This window comes from Nelusetta ayraudi, unplaced genomic scaffold (genome assembly GCF_046127955.1).
Source record: "Nelusetta ayraudi isolate G7.1 ecotype Tasmania unplaced genomic scaffold, CSIRO-AGI_Nayr_v1 ptg000048l, whole genome shotgun sequence".
Taxonomy (NCBI): Eukaryota; Metazoa; Chordata; class Actinopteri; order Tetraodontiformes; family Monacanthidae; genus Nelusetta; species Nelusetta ayraudi.
The window spans coordinates 2362896-2386215 of NW_027466098.1; the positions used below are offsets into that span (position 1 = coordinate 2362896).

Sequence of the window (23320 nt, forward strand, 5' to 3'; positions counted from 1 at the left end):
AACTAGCAAAATGGCAGTAAACTGCCAGGGCAGATAGAATGGACGGCACTTTATGATCATCAACTGTGCCAGTGGTGAACAGTGTTTGCATACCACTGCAGTGTCCCGGCACCACGCACCACAGATGTAAACACATGCTGCACCACCGCGGGACTTCCCTCCATTTACATGATGATGGTGATGATGATGATGATGATGATGATGATGATCAGACATTAATGAGTCTTGATTCACTTTCACTGTCTTCAGAATCTCACATGTCGACCACAACTTCTCTCTTTGCTCTCCTTCATCCAGTGAACTCTCAGAGCTTCAGTGTGCAGTGGTGTCTTCAGCTCTGCAGTCCAGCCCCTCCCACCTCACACTGCTGGACCTGAGTGAGAACTTCCTGAGGGATCCTGGAGTGAAGCTGCTCTGTGCTGGACTGCAGAGTCCAAACTGCAGACTGGAAGTTCTCAGGTCAGTTCCTGCTTTCTACTGGTGGACAGTGTGTGTCAGCAGATGACAACTGGTGTGTAATGCTGCTCAGTGTGAAGTCTTTGAAGCAGATATTCAAGACTCATCTAGACAAAGTGGATGTTGTTGATATTTTCATGTCAACAATCTTCAGCCAGAAAAGACTTTGGATGGTGGAAAAAAGTGTGGAATGTCTCCAGTCACTTTGGAGCTCAATGGAAGTTGTTGATTGGTGATGAAGGTCACATGACTGAGCAGAAGATCCCGTGAAGAAATATTAGAGGCAGATTAATAGTGCAGCAGTATTTCTTCATCTTGTCCTTTGAATGTGTTTGACTTGTAACGAGACTCTGATGACTGAAAACAGCCACAAGCACACAAAGGACTCACTGATTATTTTCCATCTTCACTGCTGATTGGCTGCACACTGACTGACACACTGCTGTTGTTATTGTGTTGACAACCCACTGGCACAATGACTCCTTTGAGGGAATGACTCAGTGATCCCAACAGCTACACATCTGGATCATCAACAGGGAGAAATGACTCTGAATATGACATTTGCACCATGGAAGAAATCAAATATTGATTCTTTATTCAGGCTGGAGAACTGCTGGTTGACAAAGCTCAGCTGTGATTGGCTGCTCTCAGCTCTGAAGTCCAACCCCTCCCACCTCAGAGAGCTGAACCTGAGTTGGAACCACCTTAAGGATTCATCAGTGAAGGAGCTGAGTGGTTTTCTGCAGAGTCCAGACTGTAAACTGGAGACTCTTGAGGTCAGTTCACCCTCTTCACTCTACAACTTCTATCACTCTTGTTGTTGTCATGATTTTCACTTCACTGCTGTTGGAAATTCAATTTGCAGTCACTTTTTTTTTGATAATGAATGAAAGGGCGTGTTTTCATTGCCTCACCTCGCCTCGCCACGGTATGGTGTTAGGGTGTTTGCACTGGCTGCTACACAGTTGTAGGGGGCGCTGTTTTGGTACCTCAATCCCCCAGGGTCCGAGCGAGACGAAGCGAGTTTAGTGGTGACGTAGCGACGAGCAGGGCCCTGGATTGGCTCCGTGTCCGCGTCGATGTTCCCGGTCAGAGCGGACATCCACGCCAACTCCTTTGACACAGAACTTCCGTGTCAGGTACATTTTACCGTGAATACAAGTAGCTACTATTGGTGTTGTACAAATACATTTATGTGTATACAGTTTTTGAAAACAGCTTTTTCAATACATGTTTACTTTCGTCTTTTGGGGAGAGGCAGGCGAACCGGGAATGCCCTCGACGTCTCGAGTGTGTTCAACCATATTCGCGAAAACGACAAAGGGCAAATGGCGAAGCGCTCGGTAAAGAAAACAAATCGAGTTGCTCCTGCGTGAGGCACGGTAAGCTAGGGAACCCCAGGAGTCTTGAGGAGAGAAGAAATACTGATTCGTCGAGAGGACGTGGCTCTTGGCCGCGAGGAAGCCTCAAACACCGCGGCATATAACAAAGTCGTCCTTGGCTCGTGAGGGCAGCTATTTCAAATAAGGAGGCGTGTTTACTGTCTGTTTTTCTGTTTGTTTGTTTTTAAATAAACGCTATTTCCCGTTGTATGCGTCTCGTGTTTACTTTTGGTGAAAATATGAAGGTTGAACTACACATTTGCTCGCATGGAAAACGAAACAATAAATTATAAATGTTGCTGCATAAATGATCAACTGTGACTTCAGTGAGGGAAAGTGTTCTTTCTTGAACAGAAAAGCAACCACAGACAGAGCAGCAGGTATGAAACAACTTCTACTTTGTCCATCGCTGCGCTGTTGTGTATCGCACAGAAGTGATGCTGGGGAAAACATTGTCCCGCTTTACCGTGTCGACTCCGCCCACGGTCTCGTAATCACAGAGCCAATGAAAACGCAATCGTACCGAGGCGAACCGTGGTGAGGCAAGGCAATGAAAACACGCCCTAAACTGGGCTTGAAGGTACAGTGGGTAAAATCCTCCCATCTAGTGGTCAGATTGCAGATTGCAGATGCTGAAGTGGACATTTCACTTTGATTTTCAGAGTGATGACACCCAGGAAAAACTCTATCATTATAAACTCCATCATTTATTCTCTGTTCAGGTTGTGGGGATGCAATTTGTCAGAGCTCAGCTGTGATTGGCTGCTCTCAGCTCTGAAGTCCAACCCCTCCCACCTCAGAGAGCTGGACCTGAATATGAACCCCCTGAAGGAGTCATCAGTGAAGGAGCCACTGATGGATCTTGTCTACAGCAGTGACCATCAACTGAAGAGTGTGAGGTTAGTACTGGTTTGGAACCAGTGGATGATGGTTCCAGCACCAAAGCCAGTTGATCCCACAGCAGAGGTCCAGTGTTCCCAGTCACAGTGTGAGAGGAGGATGGTGACGTCCAGCTGCTCCTCATTCATCCAACATCTGCTGCCAAACTGCTTCTTCTCTCAGTTCACCACCCAATTATTGATCAGTTCATCTTCATCAGGCCTCAGTATCAGTCCAACACTTCATGGTCACATGACCTTCACATGTTCCACACTAGACATGTGACTGAGAGTCTGCTTCTTCTCACCAGTCACTCCACCATCTCCATCAACAGTCAGCGTCTCTGTGATGATGCGTTCAAGGACCCTGAGTCCTGACTCCTGCTGTCTCTTCTTCTCTCTACAGGTGGGGGTGAGGGAGGATGAGGAGGAGAGTGAAGAGGAGCGCTCCATCTAGTGGTGGCTGACAGAACTACAACAAGTGGAGCCAAACAGCAAGCTGTGTGTCATGACTAGTGATGGTGAGGTGAAGCCTCATGAGGCATTGAACCGCTTGAGCCAACTGGTTCGAGAAACGGTTCATTTCTCGAAGCTTCATGTGCACACGAAACCACCTACTGGCCAAATGTACAATCACAGGCAAGCTGTGTCTGAACCATGTGTGATGCATTGAATTTTTGTGTCTGTTATGTCTGTTGGGAATGACTATGAATTGCAAAAAATGAATGACCAAATAATTTCTGTACATAAATTATATATATATTTTTGTTTTTTTTTCTCACTTATTTATGATTATTTTTATGGGTACTGATGCCAGTGGTTATGGGGATGCTCCAAACAAATTTTGTTGTTAACTTTGTTCAACAATGACAATAAATAAATAACTTGACTTGATAACTATGTGTATGATACATTTTTTGAATGTATTCTGTTTGTGCAATTTTTTTCTGAAAATGGCATGGGTGTAATCAGGCAGATGACAGTGAAAGTGATTGTGGGACTTGGAAAAGGGCATAGATCAGGGGTGCTCACACCTTTTCAACATGCAAGCTACTTTTAAAATGAGCAATTCAAAAAGATCCACCTCCTATAAAACAGGAAAAGTCATTCAGCAATATATTTGTAGTCCAATGATAAAGAAAGAAAGGATTAAATGGGTCAACATGTTCCCATGTGCATTTATGCTCATCATTGCACAGAAAACTCATGGTTTAAAATTGTTTAGGTTATATCTGCTTATGTTTGATTTTATCAATAAAAGTGTGTTTACGTTAAGATGTTTTGCTGTATAGTTTTGTGTTTTCCAGCGCATAGGTTAGGGATAAAGGTGTGTGTGTGTGTGTGTGTGTGTGTGTGTGTGTGTGTGTGTGTGTGTGTGTGTGTGTGTGTGTGTGTGTGTGTGTGTGTGTGACGCTGACGTTTTGCTAGCAGCATCTCCCAGGATCTCCGGCGCGTCTGCAGTGCGTGCGCACTTTGAAGCGCATTTTCCGAGCGAGGCGTCTCCATCAGTTTACGCCAGGATTGCAAGCTCACGCGACAACCCCGGTAGTTTTGCGTGTAAAACAACAGCGAAACTCTTTTTCCTGTCCCTGTCTGGTCTTTATTTGATCTGAATAGTGCCGAAGCCGATACGTCACATTTATGTTTCACTGTAAAGCACAGCACATTTAAGAACAAAATCCAGCACATCGTACATTATGACCAAAATCAACCAGATCCACCGTGTTTTCTAATCCTGCCTGAACGATTCTACCTGCTGAAATTGACGCGGATCTCTCTCTCTCTCTCTCTCTCTCTCATGCGATAGACCCAAACTCCCTTCGCAATTGACCAGTAGATCGCGATGGACGTAATGGGCACCCCTGGCATAGATGCTTGTGTAACATGGACATTGATGTACAGGACAGGGGGCTCCATCCTATCACCTCTCCTCTCCTCACTCTCTCCCTAAGCTCTCAAAACTATCTCCAAACTAAACGTTATCTAGTCTCAAACACTCCAAACTATAAACACTATCCAAAATCTAGTCATCCAAACTCTCTCCAAATCTCAATTGACTGCAACTCTCCTACAATAACCCCCATTTTGAATGGAGCCTGAGGGGTCTATATAAACCGTTAAAATATGAATTGCATATATATATATATATATATATATATATATATATATATATATATATATATATATATATATATATATATATATATATATATATATATATATATATATATATATATATATATATATGTACACACACACACACACACACACACACACACACACACACACACACACACACACATATATATATATTTATATATATATATACATATATATGTATATATATATACACGCACACATATATATATATATGGGTCCACTTTTCTGCTGCAGCTGGCCATTTTCATTTTACACCGTCCGTCAAGAGAGCACTTCCATTAGGAAATAGTCAACATGAAATTTCGTCTTCTACTGACACCTGCTGGTCAAATTGAATAGTTGCAAATATTGTGAAGAAGTTGTCATCTAATTCTAATCCTAAACAATATGGCCATTCGAAGTCAAGTATTAAGACAATTAATCAGGTTTGTACTGCTTGATTAAACACATTCATCCCGTTCCAGTGCACTAAAACCCACTTCCCTTCAGGACCGTGTCAGCGAAGCGAAAACTTCCTTGAGTGACGCTGTTTCCCAGCATGCAATGCGAGCTAGCGATTCACAGTACTATTTCATCACAAACATGGATGTAAAAAATAAAAAGGGACGAAAAATGAAACTTCAGGAACACCAACCAATACAATGCAATACAAGCAGAACTGGGCCAAAGTTTTATATTACGTACACCATAATACAGCCTTCTGGTGGACAAGCCATACTATTTAATCCGTGTCCTCCTATGGTACTTCCGTGGGTGGAAGCTCATCGTGGAGGTCACGTGCTGTGTGCTCGTCACTCCACCAATCACGGTTCAGTGAGTTAGTGAACGGAAAAGTCGTAACGGGAGAAGCTTGCTGGCGGAAATAATGCGCTACAAGTGGATGTGACCCTCACTGAACCCAATTCAGACGACTCTCCCTCCACTTTTTTTGTTTTGTATGAGCATTAAAAAAACAACAACAACATAATAATAATATGGATTTTGACCATGTATGTTTTGGAGTTCATTGAAAGAGGTTAATAAAAAAAGGGGTGGGCTGCCATTTTCTTTGTCCCCTCTTTTCTCCTGTTTATTAAGTATGTAGGGAGGTTAGCCTTTCTGTATTTGGCTTCTCTTTCTTTCTTTAGTTAGTTCTTAAGGCGAGCTAGTTGGAGTTTGGTTTATTATTTTGGCCTGGGCCCACCCTGAAGCCTTTGCTGCCCACCGGTTAAGTTGTTTTGTTTATTTCATTTACTGATTCATAAATGTTTTTGTTGAAAACCGCCAACTGCCGTGAGAAATTAATGAGGGTTGGGAGTGGGGGAAGGTGTCCCACACGTTGCGTCTCGGTCCCCCTCGACGGGACGTAAAACAGAGTTTTCACCGTGACAGCAGGTTGAGCTCCTACCGTTTTACAAGTGACGTCGTCACGTTAGCCTGTCCCATCCCTGCTAAATTCTTTAAAGAACTACCGTTAGTAAACTTTTAAATTATAATACACTCTACCCTAATTGTAATTTCCTGCCCGTGGTTCTATATTGCAACAGTTGACGGCTCATATCAGCAGATAAGCAGCAACAATCTGGGCATTGCGGGTGATTCCTAAATATGTCATTTCTTATTAATTAGCCCATAAGTGTTGTACACCAGTGTGACACCAAATGCTTGTTGCTGACAGCAGTGAAGAAATGACACTCTAGTGGTTCTGCACATTAGTATAAATAGAGTGATTCTCTATCATTACATGACAGGACGGCGGCACTCTGACAGATTCCATGAACCTGGAGACTGATGATCCAGACTCCGGTCCAGATGAGCCAAGAGGCCACAGTGGAAACGGGTCAGAACATGGACTGGCTGCTGAAAGGATCCAGGTAGGTGGCGCTGTCATCCCAAGTTGTGTGGTGTGGAGGATCAGGGCCAAAGTTCCAGATGCTCACAGATGTGACTGTGGATTCAGGAGGAGTGTTTGAAGGCTGGACTCCCAACAGTGATTGGCTGCTGAGGACCTCTCAATCACAATCAGGTTTTTTAGTGGCTGTGAGATTGAAAGTGAGATTGCATTGTCCAGGTAGGAGGACAGCAGTCAGCCATGTTTCACCTCCAGTCAACACGCAGTGGTTCACATGAAGGTCCAAGAGGCCTACAGACCTACACTGAGTCTGGAAGTGGCAGATCATTGTCTTTGTTGTGTTGTTTGGTCATTGTGATCCAATGTAATGTGAGAGAAGGACGAGTGCAGTTATATTGGAGTGAGTTATTTAGAGTGTAATAGAAGTTATAATGCAGGGTCTGTTTTTATGAAATGTTCTATCACCTGGCATCCATCCATACATCCATCCATCCATCTTCTACTGCCGTATCTGGAGTCAGGTCTCGGGGGCAGCAGCCTCAGCAGAGACCTCCAGACTTCCCTGGACCCAGTCACCTCCTCCAGCTCCTCCAGTGGGACCCCAAGGCTTCCCAGTCCAGCCCAGAGACCTGGTCCCTCCAGCAGGGTCTCCTCCTGGTGGGACATGCCTGGAACACCTCCCCAGGGAGGCGTCCCAAACAAGACCCCGAGATGCTGGAACTCCTCCCCCTGAGGCAGGGCCTCCCCACCGAACCAGAGAGGACAAACCACCTCATATCCAGCATTGATTTATCTGTTGGTGATTAATTATAATGTATCATTTATTTTATTTAAATTATATTTGAACTGAATTGGATTTGTTTGTAAAAGTGAGATTTATTTTCATTGATTCATGTGGTTTATGTTGAGACCTAGTGGAGAAGTGGGTATGGCCTACAGAAGGTTTGAGTACACAAGTTATTCAGATATGGAGAATCCCCATGGTAGGACTTCAGGAGATATATAACCAAAGTGTTAAAGCAGCAGAAATGAAACGTCAGTTGAGGTCAAGGTCACACAGGTCAGAGGTTGTGATGGCTTTTATTGTCAGAATATTGAATCATTGAAATATAATGTTTGAGCTTGTAACAAAGTTAGGATGATATAACATAATCACATAAAATAAATGATCTGGTTTCCTTCTGATTCATTGACGTCCTTCTGAAATCTCCACACAAACATCTGGCAAGCATCAAAACCATGAATTATTTTGAGGGAAACTTCTTTTGTCTTACTTATGATTCAATAATGATTTGAGTTCCCATCACAGGTGTTGTGAATCACTTTATCTTTTCCACATGATTTCCTCATTTAAGATCATGAAGCAGAAATAAAGTCTCTTGAAAAGTATTTTTCACCTCCAAAATGAAGATGTTATAGAAGTCTGAAGTGAGAGCAGAGCAGTGTGTTGTTGATGTGTGGAACCTTCATGCTGAGATGTTCCAGCCGTGGATGATGAGAGCAGAAGCAGTGGTTGTGTTGCTGCTGCCTTCACTGAGCAGCTGCTCCAAGTCCTGCTTCTTCCACTGAGGATTCAGCTCCACCAGTGGCTTCTGGGACGTCTCTCCCAGTAACCACAGCAGCTTGTAGGGAGAAGCAGTCCGCCAGCCACCAGGCTGCAATGGGGTTAAAGGTCGTGACACGCCCACACAGCGTTGGCACGTGCAGCTTGCTGTTTGGCTCCACTGGTTGTAGTTCTGTCAGCCACCACTAGATGGAGCGCTCCTCTTCACTCTCCTCATCCTCACCACCACCTGCAAAGATAAGAAGAGACAGCAGGAGTCAGGACTCACGGTCCTTGAACGCATCATCACAGAGACGTTGACTGTTGATGGAGATGATGGAGTGACTGGTGAGAAGAAGCAGACTCTCAGTCACATGTCAAGTGTGGAACATGTGAAGGTCATGTGACCATGGAGTGTTGGACTGATACTGAGGCCTGATGAAGATGAACTGATCAATAATTGAGTGGTGAACTGAGAGAAGAAGCAGTTTGGCATACAGATGTTGGATGAATGAGGAGCAGCTGGACGTCACCATCCTCCTCTCACACTGTGACTGGGAACACTGGACCTCTGCTGTGGGATCAACTGGCTTTGGTGCTGGAACCATCATCCAATGGTTCCAAACCAGTACTGACCTCACACTCTCCAGTTGATGGTCACTGCTGTAGACAAGATCCATCAGTGGCTCCTTCACTGATGACTCCTTCAGGGGGTTCATATTCAGGTCCAGCTCTCTGAGGTGGGAGGGGTTGGACTTCAGAGCTGAGAGCAGCCAATCACAGCTGAGCTCTGACAAATTGCAGCCCCACAACCTGAACAGAGAATAAATGATGGAGTTTATAAAGATAGAGAGTTTTTCCTGGGTGTCATCACTCTGAAAATCAAAGTGAAATGTCCACTTCAGCATCTGCAATCTGCAAGCTGACCACTAGATGGGAGGATTTTACCCACTGTACCTTCAAGCACAGTTTCATTCATTACTATCACAAACCAGTGTCTGCAAATTGAATTTCCAACAGCAGTAAAGTGAAAATCATGACGACAACAACAAGAGTGATAGAAGTTGTAGAGTGAAGAGGGTGAACTGACCTCAGAGTCTCCAGTTTACAGTCTGGACTCTGCAGAAAACCACTCAGCTCCTTAACTGATGAATCCTGAAGATAGTTCTCAGCCAGGTCCAGCTCTCTGAGGTGGGAGGGGTTGGACTTCAGAGCTGAGAGCAGCCAACCACAGCTGATCTATGACAACCTGCACCTCTCCAACCTGAATACGGAATAAATGATGGAGAGTGTCATTCACAGTTAGGTGTGTGCGCGCGCGTGTGTGTGTGTGTGCGTGCGTGCGTATGTGCGCATATATGTGTGTGTGTGTGTGTGTGTGTGTGTGTGTGTGTAATTTAAAACCAGTTTTACACATTTCTAATGGAATCAAAGTGAATTCCAACAAACTCAATCCAAAGTCATGACAACAATAACTGCAGCAGTTGTAGAGTGAAGAGGGTGAACTGACCTCAGAGCCTCCAGTTTACAGTCTGGACTCTGCAGAAAACCACTCAGCACCTTCACTGTTGAATCCAGAAGGCAGTTCCAACTCAGCTCCAGGTGTCTGAGTTGGGAGGGGTTGGACTTCAGAGCTGAGAGCAGCCAATCACAGCTGAGCTCTAACAAACTACATCTCCACAACCTGAATAGAGAAGAAATGATGGAGAGTTTTTCCAGGGTGTCATCACTCTGAAAATCAAAGTGAAATGTTGATTTCAGAATCTGACACTAAAGCAATCTGAAATCTGACCACTAGATGGTAGGATTTTACACACTGTACCTTTCCACCCAATTTCATACGCTTCAAACGCAAAGCAGTGACTGCAAACTGAATTTCTAACAGCAGTGAAGTGAAAATCATGACAACAATAACAAGAGTGATAGAAGTTGTAGAGTGAAGAGGGTGGACTGACCTCAGAGTCTCCAGTTTACAGTCTGGACCCTGCAGAAAACCACTCAGCTCCTTCACTGATGAATCCTGCAGTTGGTTCTGACCCAGGTCCAGGTGTCTGAGGTGGGAGAGTCGTTGGACTTCAGAGCTGAGAGCAGCCAATCACAGCTGAGCTCTGACAACCTGCAGCCCTCCAACCTGAATAGAGAAGAAATGATGGAGAGTTTAGAATCAAAGTCAAATGTCGACTTTAGAATCTGACACTCAACAAAGGAGAGAGGGTGAGTGAATGAGCGCTGCAATCTGAAATCTGACCACCAGATGGCAGGATTTTACACTCTGTACCTTTAAACCAGGGGTGCTCACACTTTTTCAACATGCGAGCTACTTTTAAAATGACCAAGTCAAAAAGATCTACCTACTATACAATCGGTGTGTGTGTGTGTGTGTGTGTGTGTGTGTGTGTGTGTGTGTGTGTGTGTGTGGAACGCAGATGTTTTGCTAGCAGCATCTCCCAGGATCTCCGGTGCTTCTGCTGTCCGTGACTTTGAAGCGTATTTTGCGAGCGAGGCGTCAAAACAAAATTCAGCACATCGGACATTATGACCAAGGGCCAATTCCAATTCCTCTCTTAACTCCTCAATCTCAACCCTCGCCCTTAACCCTCAATCTTTGGCCCTCAATCTTGGCCCTCAAAAATAAGTGTAAGGGCTTAGAAATGGGACACCCCTTAAGTGCAGTTACGTCTTCAGACTGTGGGGGGCTGCCTTACGCCAAAGCTAAGTCCAGTCTGTCAAGAAGACGACAACGACGCAGAAGAAGGAGAAGAAGAAAAAGACGATGAAAAAGAAGAAGTCCTCCGTCGCTACACAACGAGGTACACAAGTAACGTGAAGCCGGGACCGCCGGTCCGGCTGACAAACATCGTAAAGTAAAAAAAATAAAAATGTTACGCAACAACGATGTCAATAATCCATAAAAAACTCTTAAACTAAGACAATAAAATGGTTTTGTAATATTTATATCTTTATTAACTAAGAAAATACTTCCATTTGTAGCTCGCTTTTTCGTCGCCATCTTTTTCGAAGATGTCTTGGCGAAAATACACAATGCCTTCTGGGTAGCCCTCACTGCCAAGGGTGGTGCCGGAGAATCTCAATATTGAGGGCGATACAGCCCTTAATCTCCTCCCTCAACTGGACGTTCTTAGAATCGGGACAGCATTTGCACCTAGCAGGGAGCGCGCATTTTTGAGATTGAGGGTTGAGATTGAGGGTTAAGGGAGGAATTGGAATTCACCCCAAGATCAACCACAACCACCGTGTTTTCTAATCATTGACTTCCTGCCTGAACCATTCTACCTGCTGTAAGTGACGAGGACTCCACTCTTAAAGCTCTCTCTCTCTCTCTCTCTCTCTCCCTCTCTCTCTCTCTCTCTCTCCGACCTAATGGGCACCCCTGTTTCAAACCCAGTTTCACTCATTTCAAACACAAACCAGTGACTGCAAACTGAATTTCTAACAGCAGTGAAGTGAAAATCATGACGACAACAACAAGAGTGATAGAAGTTGTAGAGTGAAGAGGGTGAACTGACCTCAGAGTCTCCAGTTTACAGTCTGGACTCTGCAGAAAACCACTCAGCTCCTTCACTGATGAATCCTGCAGTTGGTTCTGACCCAGGTCCAGGTGTCTGAGGTGGGAGTCGTTGGACTTCAGAGCTGAGAGCAGCCAATCACAGCTGAGCTCTGACAACCTGCAGCCCTCCAACCTGAATAGAGAAGAAATGATGGAGAGTTTAGAATCAAAGTCAAATGTCGACTTTAGAATCTGACACTCAACAAAGGAGAGAGGGTGAGTGAATGAGCGCTGCAATCTGAAATCTGACCACCAGATGGCAGGATTTTACACTCTGTACCTTTAAACCAGGGGTGCTCACACTTTTTCAACATGCAAGCTACTTTTAAAATGACCAAGTCAAAAAGATCTACCTACTATACAATCGGTGTGTGTGTGTGTGTGTGTGTGTGTGTGTGTGTGTGTGTGTGGAACGCAGATGTTTTGCTAGCAGCATCTCCCAGGATCTCCGGTGCTTCTGCTGTGCGTGACTTTGAAGCGTATTTTGCGAGTGAGGCGTCTCCGTCAGTTTACGCCAGGATTGCAAGCTCACGTGACAAGCACGGTAGTTTGGCGTGTATTTAAAGAAAACAACAGCCAAACTCTTTTTGCTGTCCCTGTCTGCTCTCTTACAGAATGCAGGTATCTGAAGTATACATTGATTTTAACAATTATTATAGTTTCAGATTTAAAATGAAATCTGCTTTATGTCTCCTTTATTTGATCTGAGCGGTGCAGAAGCCGATTCGTCTCATTTACCTTTGACTGTAAAATCCAGCACATATAAAAACAAAATCCAGCACATCGTACATTATGACCAAGATCACTGAGTTCCTGCCTGAACCATTCTACCTGCTGGAAGTGACGAGGACTCCACACGATTGACCTAATGGACACCCCTGCTTCAAACCCAGTTCCACTCATTTCAAACACAAACCAGTGTCTGCAAATTGAATTTCCAACAGCAGTCAAGTGAAAATCATGACGACAACAACAAGAGTGATAGAAGTTGTAGAATGAAGAGGGTGAACTGACCTCAGAGTCTCCAGTTTACAATCTGGACTCTGCAGAAAACCACTCAGAACCTTCACTAATGAATCCTGCAGCTGGTTCTGACTCAGGTCCAGGTGTCTGAGGTGGGAGGGGTTGGATTTCAGAGCTGAGAGCAGCCAATCACAGCTGAGCTTTGACAACCAGCAGTACTCCAACCTGAATAGAGAAGAAATGATGGAGAGTTTATAACGATGGAATTTTACCAGGGTGTCATCACTCTGAACATCAAAGTGAAACGTCGACTTCAGAATCTGCAACAAAAGCAGTCCACTGTACCCACTGTACCTTCAAGCCCAGTTTAGGGCGTGTTTTCATTGCCTTGCCTCACCACGGTTCGCCTCGGTACGATTGCGTTTTCATTGGCTCTGTGATTACGAGACCGTGGGCGGAGTCGACACGGTAAAGCGGGACAATGTTTTCCCCAGCATCACTTCTGTGCGATACACAACAGCGCAGCGATGGACAAAGTAGAAGTTGTTTCATACCTGCTGCTCGGTCTGTGGTTGCTTTTCTGTTCAAGAAAGAACACTTTCCCTCACTGAAGTCACAGTTGATCATTTATGCAGCAACATTTATAATTTATTGTTTTGTTTTCCATGCGAGCAAATGTGTAGTTCAACCTTCATATTTTCACCAAAAGTAAACACGAGACGAATACAACGGGAAATAGCGTTTATTTAAAAACAAACAAACAACAGACAGTAAACACACCTCCTTATTTGAAATAGCTGCCCTAGCGAGCCAAGGACGACTTTGTTATATGCCGCGGTGTTTGAGGCTTCCTCGCGGCCAAGAGCCACGTCCTCTCGACGAATCAGTATTTCTTCTCTCCTCAAGACTCCTGGGGTTCCCTAGCTTACCGCGCCTCACGCAGGAGCAACTCGATTTATTTTCTTTACCGAGCGCTTCGCCATTTGCCGTTTGTCGTTTTCGCGAATATGGTTGAACACACTCGCGACGTCGAGGGCATTCCCGGTTTGCCTGCCTCTCCCCAAAAGACGAAAGTAAACATGTATTGAAAAAGCTGTTTTCAAAAACTGTATACACATAAATGTATTTGTACAACACCAATAGTAGCTACTTGTATTCACGGTAAAATGTACCTGACACGGAAGTTCTGTGTCAAAGGAGTTGGCGTGGATGTCCGCTCTGACAGGGAACATCGATGCGGACACGGAGCCAATCCAGTGCCCTGCTCGTCGCTACGTCACCACTAAACTCGCTTCGTCTTGCTCGGATCCTGGGGGATTGAGGTACCAAAACAGCGCCCCCTACAACTGTGTAGCGGCCAGTGCAAACACCCTAACACCATACCATGAGGCAATGAAAACACGCCCTTTCATTCATTATCAAAAAAAAAGCTCTGACTGCAAATTGAATTTCCAACAGCAGTGAAGTGAAAATCATGACAACAACAACAAGAGTGATAGAAGTTGTAGAGTGAAGAGGGTGAACTGACCCCAGAGTCTCCAGTTTACAGTCTGGACTCTGCAGAAAACCACTCAGCTCCTTCACTGATGAATCCTTAAGGTGGTTCCAACTCAGGTTCAGCTCTCTGAGGTGGGAGGGGTTGGACTTCAGAGCTGAGAGCAGCCAATCACAGCTGAGCTTTGTCAACCAGCAGTTCTCCAGCCTGAATAAAGAATCAATATTTGATTTCTTCCATGGTGTAAATGTCATATTCAGAGTCATTTCTCCCTGTTGATGATCCAGATGTGCAGCTGTTGGGATCACTGAGTCATTCCCTCAAAGGAGTCATTGTGCCAGTGGGTTGTCAACACAATAACAACAGCAGTGTGTCAGTCTGTGTTCAGCCAATCAGCAGTGAAGATGGAAAATAATCAGTGAGTCCTTTGTGTGCTTGTGGCTGTTTTCAGTCATCAGAGACTTGTTACAAGTCAAACACATTCAAAGGACAAGATGAAGAAATACTGCTGCACTATTAATCTGCCTCTAATATTTCTTCACAGGATCTTCTGCTCAGTCATGTGACCTTTATCACCAATCAACAACTTCCATTGAGCTCCAAAGTGACTGGAGACATTTTCCACACTTTCTTCCACCATCCAAAGTCTTTTCTGGCTGCAGATTGTTGACATGAAAATATCAACAACATCCACTTTGTCTAGATGAGTCTTTAATATCTGCTTCAAAGTCTTCACACTGAGCAGCGTTACACACCAGTTGTCATCTGCTGACACACACTGTCCACCAGTAGAAAGCAGGAACTGACCTGAGAACTTCCAGTCTGCAGTTTGGACTCTGCAGTCCAGCACAGAGCAGCTTCACTCCAGGATCCCTCAGGAAGTTCTCACTCAGGTCCAGCAGTGGGAGGTGGGAGGGGCTGGACTGCAGAGCTGAAGACACCACTGCACACTCAAGCTCTGAGAGTTCACTGGATGAAGGAGAGCAGAGAGAGAAGTTGTGGTCGACATGTGAGATTCTAAAGACAGTGAAAGTGAATCAAGACTCATTAATGTCTGATCATCATCATCATCATCATCATCGTCATCATGTAAACGGAGGGAAGTCCCGCGGTGGTGCAGCATGTGTTTACATCTGTGGTGCGTGGTGCCGGGACACTGCAGTGGTATGCAAACACTGTTCACCACTGGTACAGTTGATGATCATAAAGTGCCGTCCATTCTATCTGCCCTGGCAGTTTACTGCCATTTTGCTAGTTGCAGTTTACATCCCTCCCACCAACAACAGCAGTGAGAGGAACGCTGCACTCAATGAACTGTACCAGGCCATCAGTGATCAACAGACAGCAAACCCAAAAGCTTTACCATCCTCACTGGAGATTTTAGTCATGCTGACTTCAAGACTGTCCTTCCAAAAGTCCACCAGCATGTTGGATTTCCAACAAGGGGGGACAACGCTTTGTATGTGGAGATGTTCCGAGGGAGGAGCAGGGCTCGTGCTCATGTGCGATCAATTCCACGAGGATTGGGACTCTCAAAGGAAATGGGTGTGCGTTTGTGCGTTCGCAACATTTTGAACATCCAGATTTTTTTGTTTCAGGATGAAATCCATGTACGTTTTTGTAAATGAAGCCCCAGGTCCTCAGTGTCTCCACTACAGTGTCCTCAGTGCAGCTTCACACTCCAGTGTGTTCCAGCCACTGAGTGTCAACACGTCCTGTTGTGACTGACAGTGTTGCTCTGATCTGCTGCTTCAACTCAACATGATGCTCAGTTGTGTGTAAAGTCACTGCAGCTTGGAGCTCCACTGGATCAGAGATCCTTCACTGGCGTCTCTTCGGACTCCACTGCATCTCTTTGATCCAACTGCTGTTTTATTGTCTGCTGCCAAATGAAGGAAGGATGTGATGTGTTTGTGTGTTCAATGTGTTGAATGTGTTGATTGACTGTGTAGTTCCACAGTTTTCATTCATGTAGCCGCTCTTTACCTTTGACGCTCAGGTGTCTTCAATGTCCGTCCGTCATACCAGCACCACTACATCATTCATAAATTGATGAGACGTGGGTTCCATTTAACTCGTTTATTTTCCTTCTTGAGTTTTTGGGTCGAGGCAACACAGACAACGTGAGGTCAAAAGAATTTTTGGCTCACCAACCACTCCGGCTTGACCCGCTTTCCATCAAACAAACATTTCGGCCATTTTTTTTTCTCGACCTAAAATAGCTGCGAGTCACCTTTCAAAATAAAATAAGGGCTTCAGCATCAGAATCGGATGGTCTTGGTTCCCTTTCTTGAAGAACTTGGCAGTTGTCAGCCGGAAGGCATCTTGCACTGTACCCCTGACGACGCCATTAACTTCGTCCAGCAGTGCAACGTAGGGCTCTTTCATCAGACGTTGACTGATACATGACTGAACGAATGGCTCGCGGCTTAGCGCATCAGCGACAACGTTCTTAACGCCAGGGACGTTGGAGCCAAAATAGTTATTTTCTTTCCTTATTTCTGATTTATTTGCACTGTGGCTTAATGTGTTAATTATGGACACAAAAGTAATTGTTTTATTTATTTAGTATTTTCTTAGTATTGGTTGCGCTAAGGGCCACGCCCCCACATCACCATAGGCAGGTGACTGCAGCACCTGAACTATATTAGGGTGGTTAACGGGGCCGGCAGGTCTCTTGAGTTGAATGCAGCCAAACAGTTTTAGACCGCTTTTCAAGCACTTTTTGGATTTCTCATTTTTTGACGATTGTTGGATTACTTTGTCGATCTGTGAGTTTGCAAGCAACCTGTGCCGCATTGTCCGCTGTCGCGGTAAGACCGTTTTTGTTTTTTGTTTTTTGTTTTTGGATTGCAAATAAACAATCTGAACAGTGGATCGCCGCATCCTCCAGAATTTTTGTTTATCACAAGCACGCTTGGGCGCGTCGAACTGAAACTCAACAATTCACCAAGAGCAAAGCCCGACATTTCACAGGGAAATAGCCGCGCTTTTATTGTCTAAAACTGGCGCATGACGATCGTTCGAACGCTGTTGTGCAAACAAATGGAACGCACGCAGCGTCAATGAACATTAATCTGTCACGCCCACTCAATGAAGCGTCATTCATTGGGAATGTCGCACTCGCACATCCGAAGGATTGAAGTCTGTAAATGTAACGCCAAAGTTGAATATAAGCAATGGATGAAAACGTCACGTCTAACATTGATCCTGTTGTTCAGCGACAAGCTGGTGATGCTGAAAAGCAAAATGTCGCAATGGAAAATGTGACGGGCCCTGTAAAGGAAAAAAGGGTTATCAAACTAACTGCCAAGGGTTGGGAGATGTTTTTATTCAACACCCAAAAAACAAGAAACTTGAAGTGCAAACAGGCAAAAAAAACAATGGAAATAATGAAAGAGCTCATGCAATCAAATGAAAATGCTAATAAAGTAAAAGGCCATTTGCATGAACTAAACAGACTTTGTGACGAAGCAAATGCATGTCAGAATTCACTTGAAGGTTTGCTACCTGACAATGAATATGCTAAACAAGTGCAGTGGCTTAAATATAAGATTGCTGAATTGAGTGCTTTTGGACAGGATGTGCAAATATGGTTGTGTGAAGTCAAACAGTCAAGTATTGGAGATAGACAGCAGATGACTTCATTCACTATGGTGGATAACGACAAGCAACCAGGTGATGTAAACTGTGATGACATTGGACCAGATGACAGCGTTTCTAATGCCCCAAAATCAAAGGCTACGTCATGGTCAGGTTCATCCGGAACATCATCGCATATTCGTATTCGTGCCGAAAGAGCAGCCATCATGGAGAGAGTTGCGGCCTTGGATAAAAAACACGAGCTTGAAGCGCAACAGGAGCTATTGAAGAGGAGACAGGAACAATTGGAGCTGGAAACTGAACTCGCCGCAGCAAATGCAAAAATCAGTGTGTTGGAGTCTATGCAAGCCAGAGACGGCTCCAAAAAATCTCTTCAATCTGATGGAATGAGCTCGTACTACAGAAAGGGCGCTGCTCAAAATCCACACAAGGAAGTTTCCACTGAAAAGGTACAACATCCACAAGTGGTGAGACCAAAAACTAGAGAAACCTCTGTCAAAGGTTATGACCTGCCGCACACAGTGAAACAAAGCATGCAAACTCACGTGAGCGCTCAGCAGCATGACCACAAATCAACCACCATGCAGAGGTTCAACTCTGCACCAAGGCAAGAGCATACCAGCGTTGACAAGTTAGCGGAAATAATGGAAAAGCAAAACAAAATTACAGAAGCTCTGGTAAAGCAGCACAATATGTCATCATTACCTTCACTTTCCATACCAGTTTTCAAAGGCGAACCATTGGACTATCTGTTTTTCATCAGAGCGTTTGAATATGGAATTGAGAAGAGAACGGACAACAGCAGGGACAGACTTCACTTTTTGGAGCAGTTTACAGCCGGCCAGCCACAGGAGCTTGTGCGCAGCTGCCAGTATATGCCAGCAGACAGAGGATATCTGGAGGCAAAAAGACTGCTGAAAAAACATTTTGGAGATGACTACACAATTGCCACAGCTTACCTGGATAAGGCAATCTGTTGGCCATCTATAAAAGTGGAGGATGTTGAATCTTTGAAGGGCTTCTCATTGTTTTTAAACAGCTGCCTCAACGCAATGAACACAGTGGATTATCTGGAGGAACTGGATCATCCAACGAATATGAAAGCCATCATTTCCAAGCTTCCTTATAAATTGAAAGAAAAATGGAGGTTCAAAGCTTGTGACCTGCAAGAGCAGAGTGGAAGAAGAGCCAGGTTTGCAGATTTGGTGAATTTTGTGGATAATCAAGCTAAAGTCTTATCCCACCCAGTATTCGGCAGCTTAAAAGACGTTGCACCAATTTTAAAAGGAAACTTCCAGGTACCACAGCTGCCAAAAGGCAGCATGGTGAGAAGGAGCAAGAGTGGTTTAGTTACCAGCGTGTCCCCATTGACAAGACCAGCAGGGGGCAGTGTTTCCCATGTCCAATCTATTAAAGATAATAGAAAGCCTTGTTTATTTTGCAGTGGCGCTCATACGCTTGATACCTGCTCTCAATTTTACAGGAAAGCTCACAATGAAAAACTGGATTTTTTGAAAAGGAAAGGAGTGTGCTTTGGATGTTTGGAGTCAGGGCACATGAGCAAAGGATGCTCACAAAGGCTGACATGTCAAGTTTGTTCTCTCAAGCACCCTACTGTTTTGCACATCACCAATAAAGGAGGAGCCAAAACTTATAAAGACCAAGAAAAGTCTGTCACAAGTGGTCTAGTTGAAGTTGACCAAGAAACTGGATCAAGTGATAACAACACTGGAGAAGTGGAACCGGTCTTAGCTATAGTGCCTGTAAAGGCAAGAAACAAGAAGAACAACAAAACAGTCACCACATATGCCTTTTTAGATCCAGGCAGCACTGATTGTTTTTGCAGCTAGGCACTTCTCCAGCAGCTTCAACTCACTGGAAGGACCACAGATATACTTTTACGAACAATGGTTCAAGTTCAAGTTGTCAAGACAGCATCTGTATGTGATCTAGAGATGTGCAGTGTCGACAGTAACGATTACTTTGATCTTCCGACTACATACATGCAAGATGAAATCCCTGTTAAGAAGGAAAATATTCCCACGCATGAGGATCTGAAGCAATGGCCATATCTAAAGGAGGTAAAACTCAATCCAATCAATTCTGATATCGGCTTGCTTATCGGCAGCAACGTTCCAATGGCACTGGAACCTTGGAAGGTAATTAACAGCAGGCAAAATGGACCTTATGCCATTAAGACAGCCTTAGGATGGACTGTAAATGGTCCCTTTCGAAAAACAAGTGTCTCCAAAAATGGTAAACGGGTTGTCATGGCTCACAGGATCTCTGTTGTCAAGCTGGAGAACTTGATACGACAGCAAATCAAGCAAGACTTCCCGGAGCGTGAGAAAGAAGAGCGTCTTGAAATGTCGCAGGAGGATAAATTGTTCATGGAAAGTGTTTCTGCATCCATCAAAATGGTAGATGGACATTACAGCATTGCTTTGCCATTAAAGAAAAAGGACACACAATTTCCAAACAATCGTTGTGTAGCTGAAACAGTGGACTCTGTCAATGAAGAACGCATCAAAAAACTGGAGGAACAAGTTTACCAGCTCATCAAGTTGACCCCTGCTGATAAAACAACCAGTAGCTCCTCTGCTGTCGTGACACAACAAATCTTCAAGAGGGACACGGATCACACGTCAGAGAGCGAGTGTGACAGTGGGAAGGAAAACCGGAGGCGGTCCAAGATCCCCAGACATCGCAACAGCCTTACGAAGAAGGGGCCTGCCAAGGAGATCAGAAGCAGGAAATCAGACAGTGATCCACAGTGTCGCGTCGAGACGAGTTCAGAGGCCACAGTGAGAACCCGGAAAAAAGTAAACATTGCACGCGGCGCGAAAGCAGTCGAGCCAGTGAGAAAGTTCCTGCAAAGAGCCATTGGAGCCTCTGTTGACGTGACAAGTAAACCCAAAGATGAGGCAGAAACCTACAGGACTATCTTGGAAGAGCGTGACCAGGAGAGAGAGCGACGCTGGAAGGCAGAGCAGGCCGTTAGGAAGCTCACAGACGAACTCAAGTGCTGGCAGACCAAGGCCAGCAAAGAAAAAGATCTTCAGAGTTTGGCCCTTCACACCACTGACAGATTGAAAGAACTGTTGCTGAGGGAGCGGTCAGGGCGCTGTGAACTGAAAAATCGTGTTGAGGAGCTGGAGGCGAGGTGTCGATCCCTCACCCAGCAGGTGGAGCAAGCCCGCACCAGCGAAGAGCAACACAAGGCTGCATTGCACAGGCTGGAGGAAAACATCTCCCAGGGGGAGTCACTGAGGGCGCAACAGCAAGCCGAGGAGGAGAAGCGACAGCGGGAGCTGGGGAACAAAGCAGCAGTTCTGAGGAGAGAGCTGGACATCCAGAGAGCAGCGGTGCGCCAGCAGAAAGACAAACTTCAAAAGCTGCACAAGCTCTTGGTTTCCAGGGAACAGGAGCACAGGAAACAACTGGACTTGCGGCTGCAGCCTGATGGGTCAGATTTCCGCCAAGCAGTTGCCAAAGAAGTTGCATTCATGGAGCAGAAACACGGCCAAAGGGAGTCTAAGCTGCAGGAGAAACTGGCAAGAGGGCAAGAAACAGTACGCTGCCCTGGAGGACGAGTTCCGCATGGCGCTCACCATTGAGGCTGCTCGCTTCTCTGAGGTCAAAGACGTTTGTGACCAGATGACCGAGGAGCTTGTGGGTCACAAGGCGGCATTCACTCAGTTCCAGGAGAAGGAGAAGAAATCTGCCTCTCTGGTGCAGCAGCTGACAGCAATGGTCAAAGAACAGAACAGCCGCATCTCTCAGTTGAACAAAGCCAAAAATGACGCTGTGACAGATCTGAAGAGCCGCTTCCGTTCCTTGGAAGAAGAATTGCAGCAGGACAGACGTGCGAGTCTGCAGCTGGAGCTGCTGAAGAAAGAGAAGGCACAACTGATGTCTCAGCTCACAGCCCACGAGTCTGTGATAGACGGCCTCAGGGCAGAGAGGAAGATCTGGGGCCAGGAACTCGCTCATCAAGGAGTGTCCTTGGCTCAGGATCGAGGACGTTTGGAAGCCAGGATAGAGGTGTTGGGTGCTGAGCTGGAGAGTCGGAAGAAGCAGAGTGAGAGGGACGGCGATGCCCTCAAAATTAAAGCCAAAATAGTCGATGACCAGACTGAATCCATCCGCAAACTTAAAGAGGCCTTGCAGGAGCGTGACGACCAGCTACGGAGGATGCGTGAAGAGGCAACGCAGGCCCAGAAGAGGTTCCAGCAGCAGCGGGAGGAGGACCGCGCTCAGCAGGCAGAAGCCAGAGAGCAGTTGGAGCACTTGAGCCTCCGCAAGGAGGAGCTCAAACAGCAGCTGGTGGACAAGGATGTTGAGTTGGAAGAGGCCAAAAGAGTTCACGGTGAGACAATCAAGAAGTGGCAGGAGAAGACAGACTTCTTGACTCAACTGGAGAGCCAGGTGAAGCGCATGAAGGAGAAGTTTGAAGCCAAGGAACTTGTGTTGCTGGAAGAAAGGAATAAAGCAACCGATGCACAAAGGGCTGCAGTAGCGAAGTTGCACAATACTGGACGACTGTTACAGCAAAAGGAGGTGGCGTCAAGTTCAGTACATGGCAGATGTATTTTGGAGAAGATGGATAAAAGAATATCTGCCAGAACTGCAACAAAGACAAAAATGGACAAGGAAGATACGAAACTTCAAAAAAGGAGACATCGTTTTAATTGTGGACGAAATGGCACCAAGAGGATCATGGCTTATGGGCCAAGTGACTCAACCCGTGCCTGATTCCAAGGGAGCCGTAAGACAAGTACAAGTTCGGACCAAGACCAGCACTCTTTGCTGGCCTATCACCAAACTCGTGCTTCTTCTGGAGGCATCAGAAGGAGACTAACGCACATACATGCCCAACACACACGCACACCCTTCCCCACGCACACACACTTCCCTTTCCCACCACACACACCTACAAGCAGCACCTGAAGATTCACTCACACATATGCACACATCTTGGACTCATCAAAACTGTTGCAGATCTTCAAAAGAGACTGAAAAGTTTGCAATATTGTTAAAAAAAGAAAAAAAAAGACGATAATATTGTACAAGATGTGAAAGAACTTTGGCTCCTCTGTTTTGTTTTGATAATTGACATTTGTTTCCTGCATGCCAATTAGGGGCCGGAATGTTGGAGCCAAAATAGTTATTTTCTTTCCTTATTTCTGATTTATTTGCACTGTGGCTTAATGTGTTAATTATGGACACAAAAGTAATTGTTTTATTTATTTAGTATTTTCTTAGTATTGGTTGAGCTAAGGGCCACGCCCCCACATCACCATAGGCAGGTGACTGCAGCACCTGAACTATATTAGGGTGGTTAACGGGGCCGGCAGGTCTCTTGAGTTGAATGCAGCCAAACGGTTTTAGACCGCTTTTAAAGCACTTTTTGGATTTCTCATTTTTTGACAATTGTTGGA

The 23320-nt window shown here is 45.2% G+C and overlaps 1 pseudogene; it reads left to right on the plus strand.

The window, feature by feature from the left end:
* The first annotated feature begins 19911 nt into the window (after positions 1-19911).
* LOC142895008 (leucine-rich repeat and coiled-coil domain-containing protein 1 pseudogene) lies at positions 19912-22740 on the plus strand (annotated as a pseudogene).
* The last annotated feature ends 580 nt before the right edge of the window (positions 22741-23320 follow it).